This window comes from Perca flavescens, chromosome 9 (genome assembly GCF_004354835.1).
Source record: "Perca flavescens isolate YP-PL-M2 chromosome 9, PFLA_1.0, whole genome shotgun sequence".
In the NCBI taxonomy this organism is placed as follows: Eukaryota; Metazoa; Chordata; class Actinopteri; order Perciformes; family Percidae; genus Perca; species Perca flavescens.
In genome coordinates this window covers 35,334,185-35,340,184 of record NC_041339.1, presented here as the reverse complement: position 1 = coordinate 35,340,184, position 6,000 = coordinate 35,334,185, and the positions used below count along the sequence as shown (strand labels likewise).

General features: G+C 38.0%; 1 protein-coding gene across 1 annotated transcript in view; it reads left to right on the top strand.

Annotated features, from left to right (window-relative positions):
- Positions 1-2,058: 2,058 nt before the first annotated feature.
- The window catches only part of pde4dip (phosphodiesterase 4D interacting protein), a 176,335-nt gene continuing 172,393 nt past the window's right edge, over positions 2,059-6,000 (top strand). Inside the window, exons 1-2 of the mRNA XM_028586807.1 lie at positions 2,059-2,207; positions 3,981-4,217. The gene's annotated coding sequence lies outside the window, so the exon portion shown is untranslated. The remainder of the gene's footprint in view (positions 2,208-3,980; positions 4,218-6,000) is intronic.

Below are 6,000 nucleotides of genomic sequence, written 5' to 3'. Positions count from 1 at the left end.
ACGTTTAGGCAACAAAACAACTTAGTTAATGTGGAAGTGGGCTTGGTGTGCAATCAGCTGCAGTGGAGAGAGGTGGGGGGGCAGGGGGGAGGGGCAGCGCCAGGTGAGTTGATTGTCGAAGCTGATTGCTTTTAATTAAACTCTCCCTTTATATGCAGGAGTGTGCTAGTTCTTCAGATGACTGCCGCACACCACGGAGACAGGACACTGGGCTGTGAGCTATTGTTTGGTTTGTTCTTTGTTAAAAAAAAAGTTGTGTGCAATGTTTATATGTCATGTAATTGTGTGATTGTTCCCTGTAATTTGGGTATTGTTTTATGATCTGATTTTTATTTGTGCTGTAAACAGGGCAACATTGGAGAAGAGAGCTTTGCTCTCAATGGTCCTCCCTGAATAAATAAAGGTTATAATGTTAAACGTGTGTGAACAGTCGGAATAAATACTGCTGCCGGGGACTTGTCTGTCTCGGCGGTGATTTGTACTGAGGGGTAACCCGCAGTGGCAGCGAGTCCTGCTACAGTTATGTTTAGAAAAAGATGGTGGTTTGGGTTAAAATCAGACGTTCCTTCACTTACGGCTACGCACGTGACTTTGTTTGTTCGGGTCATTCTGTGAATGTAAAAAAAAAAGTTTCCTTATATTTTCAAATGGGACGTGAATCCCTGGGTGAAAGTCCTGTGTTTGTTTTATTACAGCCAGTGGCGTAGTCTAATGTATTGTAGTGGGTATTCTGTACTGTATATTGGCCAGAATCTGCCTTTGGGGGAGGGAGGGCCATATCATAGTGGGGGGATCTGGGTGTCCTCCCCCAGGGAAGTTTTGAGCATCCACAATTTCATTTCCTGTATTCTGATACATGTTTATGCTTTATTTATCCTACACTGTAAGAAATTATTCTGTGGTCATGTAGATTTGAATTATTATTAGGTAAAATATATTCAATGTGATTGTGTTTTTGATTTTGAGGCAAATATTTAATTAAATTTAAAATAAAAATGTTTGGAATAAAATCCACCCATTATAGTTAAATAAAACATAAGCATTATATTTATCTAAATCCCAATAGAGAGAATATTGAGTTAATTCAAATTAATGTAATCAGGCAAATTTTAATTGAAAAGCACTTCCTGTCAACCTAGCTAGCTAGCAGCTATAATGTTACCCAGCATGCCGTTCGGCTGTGTTAATTTGTAAATGTAAAATTATTAGTGTTAGAAATTGTTAAAGATAAAGATTTAAATATTGCTTTGATTAAATTAAAATCGATGTGCAGATTAATGTAGATGATTATTACTCAATTATATATCATTGATATGTAGACTTGAATTAATTATTTTTAGTACTACTTACACATTAGGGAGTTTATCTTTTTCAAATCAACTCAATATTTTTTTTTAGGTTATAATTAATTCGGTAATGTTTTCTATTTGAATCTACTCATATTAAATGGATAACTATTAAGGGTCTTATTTAATTAATATTTACTCAATACCAAACCATGTGAAATTTAATTAATAATATTAAATGTTGCCTCATTTTTATTGAGTAGATATGGTGTATTTTCTTTTACAGTGTATGTTAAGAAAAACCCAGATGACAATTCAAAATATATCAAACATATAATGCAAAGTATGTTGTTGCGTGTCATTGGGCGTATACCTGTGTATCACATAGACTACACCGGCTGAATAGAAACACATGAATAGCGTAGCTCCCTTTTTATTGAGATTGTATTAATATTGGATATCGTAATGATATAAAATGCCAGTGCTGGTGGATTTGCATCCTTTAACATTTGATATCACTGACATTTCCAATGTCTTGGAAGTTAACCCTTGTGTTGTCTTCCTGTCGACCGTTCAACTTTTAGATTTTCTGGGTCAAAGTTTTTAATTAAAACTTCTTTTTTTACTTTTTCGAACATTTGTCACTTTTCCCGAAATTTTTGAATTGTTTTGGTCACTTTTTTTCATCCTTTTTTTCAAATTATTTCATTGATTATTTCATTCTTTTTTTTACAGCTTTTCTTGGCATTTGTCACTTTTTTCAACAAATGCTGTGAGGACTCGCCAGACCTTCCTCCGCAGTGTTGTGGAGGAAGGTCTGGCAAAGCGAGACGATTGCCTGACTGAGCCACACCTGTCCCTCATTCCCTCGTTAAGCCCCACAGGGTGATCGTCGATCCTGTCCGCTCGCTGGAAAATAAGGTAAGGTAGCCACACAGGTGTTTTTGTCACAAATTGACCCAGGTGGAAGAGCATTTAGTTTTCATCTGTGGAATTGAATGTAGAGATTGTTACCTAGAGCTGAGGATCACGTGATTTGCTTTGTTACTTTGGAAAAAGTTTGAGTCTTGAGTTCATTTTGAGTGGAGTTTTATTTTGTTTTTGAGGGTAAATTGTCAACAGTTAAAGGTCCCATGACATGGTGCTCTTTGGATGCTTTAATATAGACGGTAGTCTATTAGTGGTCCCCTAATACTGTATCTGAAGTCTCTTTTATATAGACCTTAGTGGTCCCCTAATACTGTATCTGAAGTCTCTTTTATATAGGCATTAGTGGTCCCCTAATACTGGATCTGAAGTCTCTTTTATATAGGCCTTAGTGGTCCCCTGATACTGTATCTGAAGTCTCTTTTATATAGACTTTAGTGGTCCCCTAATACTGTATCTGAAGTCTCTTTTATATAGACCTTAGTGGTCCCCTAATACTGTATCTGAAGTCTCTTTTATATAGGCCTTAGTGGTCCCCTAATACTGTATCTGAAGTCTCTTTTATATAGACCTTAGTGGTCCCCTAATACTGTATCTGATGTCTCTTTTATATAGACCTTAGTGGTCCCCTAATACTGTATCTGAAGTCTATTTTATATAGACCTTAGTGGTCCCCTAATACTGTATCTGAAGTCTCTTTTATATAGACCTTAGTGGTCCCCTAATACTGTATCTGAAGTCTCTTTTATATAGACCTTAGTGGTCCCCTAATACTGTATCTGAAGTCTCTTTTATATAGACCTTAGTGGTCCCCTAATACTGTATCTGAAGTCTCTTTTATATAGGCATTAGTGGTCCCCTAATACTGGATCTGAAGTCTCTTTTATATAGGCCTTAGTGGTCCCCTGATACTGTATCTGAAGTCTCTTTTATATAGACTTTAGTGGTCCCCTAATACTGTATCTGAAGTCTCTTTTATATAGACCTTAGTGGTCCCCTAATACTGTATCTGAAGTCTCTTTTATATAGGCCTTAGTGGTCCCCTAATACTGTATCTGAAGTCTCTTTTATATAGACCTTAGTGGTCCCCTAATACTGTATCTGATGTCTCTTTTATATAGACCTTAGTGGTCCCCTAATACTGTATCTGAAGTCTATTTTATATAGACCTTAGTGGTCCCCTAATACTGTATCTGAAGTCTCTTTTATATAGACCTTAGTGGTCCCCTAATACTGTATCTGAAGTCTCTTTTACATAGACCTTAGTGGTCCCCTAATACTGTATCTGAAGTCTCTTTTATATAGGCCCTTAGTGGTCCCCTAATACTGTATCTGAAGTCTCTTTCCCATAATTCATCCTTGGTGCAGAATTACAGCCATTAGAGCCAGTCCCACAATGAGATTTCCTTAGGATGATCCATTTCTGTGTCTGTAGCTATTGAGGAGCTATCCTTATGACCTCATTAGGAGCAAGATTCCAGATCGGCCCATCTGAGCTTTCATTTTCTCAAAGGCAGAGCAGGATACCCAGGGCTCGGTTTATACCTATCGCCATTTCTAGCCACTGGGGGACCATAGGCAGGCTGGGGGAGTGCATATTAATGTTAAAAAAACCTCAAAGTGAAATTTTCATGCCATGGGACCTTTAAAGGCCCTGGACATCCACACAGGTTGAAGGTGGGCCGGAGCTTAAATGGGAATTCATTACGTCACAAATTTCATCTACCAATAAGACTGATAAAGGTGTCATGTGTCTTGCCCTAACAGGTGAAACGGAGCTAACTGGAGGCTCAGGAAGATGTCAATCAATCGGTTTATAAACCCCCAACAGAGTCCTGGAAAGAGGTCCAATCAGCCAAGTTTGTGGGTGTCCAAGGCCTTTAACCTTCATTGCTATCACCATCTTCAAGAACAGCACCGTCAATCAGCGCCATCATTCGACAGTGAGTGACTCAACAAACAGAATTCAGAAAGTACACATTGAAATGTCCCATACTGTAAAAAGTAAGATGTCCATGTGTGTTGTGATTATAAAGCAGGTGGAGGTGCTATATAAATACTGTATCAAAACGCTCAATCCACAGAGAAATGCACACTAGCTCGTGTTAATAAACTGTCCTTAAATGTGCCATCAGGACTTCGGTACGGTTGTGATGTCACAAATATACTATATATATTGGTAGAAAGTGCCGCTATAGAGCCGTAACAGTCTTTCCCCGGCTGCAGTGACGGTGCAGAGATGCCAAGAGCGCAGACATGGAAAACCCGGAAACGCCGACCAATCAGATCAGACTTGGTTTTTGCAGGGGGGGGGGGGCTTAAAGAGACAGGCGCTAAAATGGTGTTACGGAGGTATATTCAGGCAGACAGTATCCGAAAAATAATGTGTTTTCAACATTAATGCATGCAAACATGTTCTTTTAGAAACATAAAATACAAGTATGAACCTGAAAATGAAAGACTGTCCTCCCCTGAAAAATAACCCCAGAGGTTGTTGGTTTAGGCAGCAAATAGGACTTGTATTTTCATCTATAGTTGTGGCGCCCTCCAGTGGCCGTAGTAGTTATGATGGGAGCAATGCCGGAAGTATGAGAGCGCCAACATTTCCGTATAAGAAGGCAGGTTGGGGGGGTGGATGGGTCAAACAAACGGAATTATGGAATGATACGTCACAATACGTCACATTTTTTTGTCACGTGAGTAACTTTCGGGAAATAAAATAACGTCTGATTTGAACCCAAACCACAATTTTTTTTCTAAACTTAACTATAAGGTTTTGTGCTTTAACCTAACCAAACTGCGACCGTTTCACATCCTTAAAGATGTGTTTAAAATCACAACTTTTACATTCAAAAGCGCAACAACCGACATTCTCTGGTTTAGATATGCAGACGTATATCCTGCCATGGCTAGGTGCGCAAATTTACAAAACTCTCCTGTGAGTCGTATTAGAGGGGAGTGTAACTGCCATCAGTTCATTAACATGTTTTGTGGTTTACACATTAGATTTCATTTATGTGGTGTGTAATTTCAGTACAGTTATTGTACAGTTGTATGTGCGTAAATGTTATATCTCCTACATAATGTTCTGAATAGCTTAGGGCAGAGCTAATTTGCATATACTGCCCGTGGGAGCCTTTTTGGGGTTGCACACTGAGATAGCAGCGTGATCGTAGTTACTACATTGGATTTGTAAGAAATGTGTTGAAGATATTTTGTGATGAGATTTGTTGAAGATATGAGATCTGGTTTTAGCTCCTTTTGATAATAAGCTGCCAACGTGGTACAGTACAGGCCAAAAGTTTGGACACACCTTCTCATTCAATGCGTTTCCTTTTTTTTTTAATGACTATTTAATTTGGAAATTAAATTGGAATTATGTACTTAACAATGTCTTATATTTTAGATTCTTCAAAGTAGCCACCCGTTGCTTTTTTATTAATAAGGGAAATAATTCCACTAATTAACCCTGACAAAACATACCTGTGAATTGAAAAACATTTCAGGTGACTACCTCATGAAGCTCATTGAGAGAACACCAAGGGTTTGCAGAGTTATCAAAAAAAGCAAAGGGTGGCTACTTTGAAGAATCTAAAATATAAGACATGTTTTCAGTTATTTCACACTTTTTTGTTAAGTACATAATTCCATATGTGTTCATTCATAGTTGTGATGCCTTCAGTGAGAATCAACAATGTAAATAGCCATGAAAATAAAAACACATTGAATGAGAAGGTGTGTCCAAACTTTTGGCCTGTACTGTACGTTGAGAATGTTTACAAGTTTT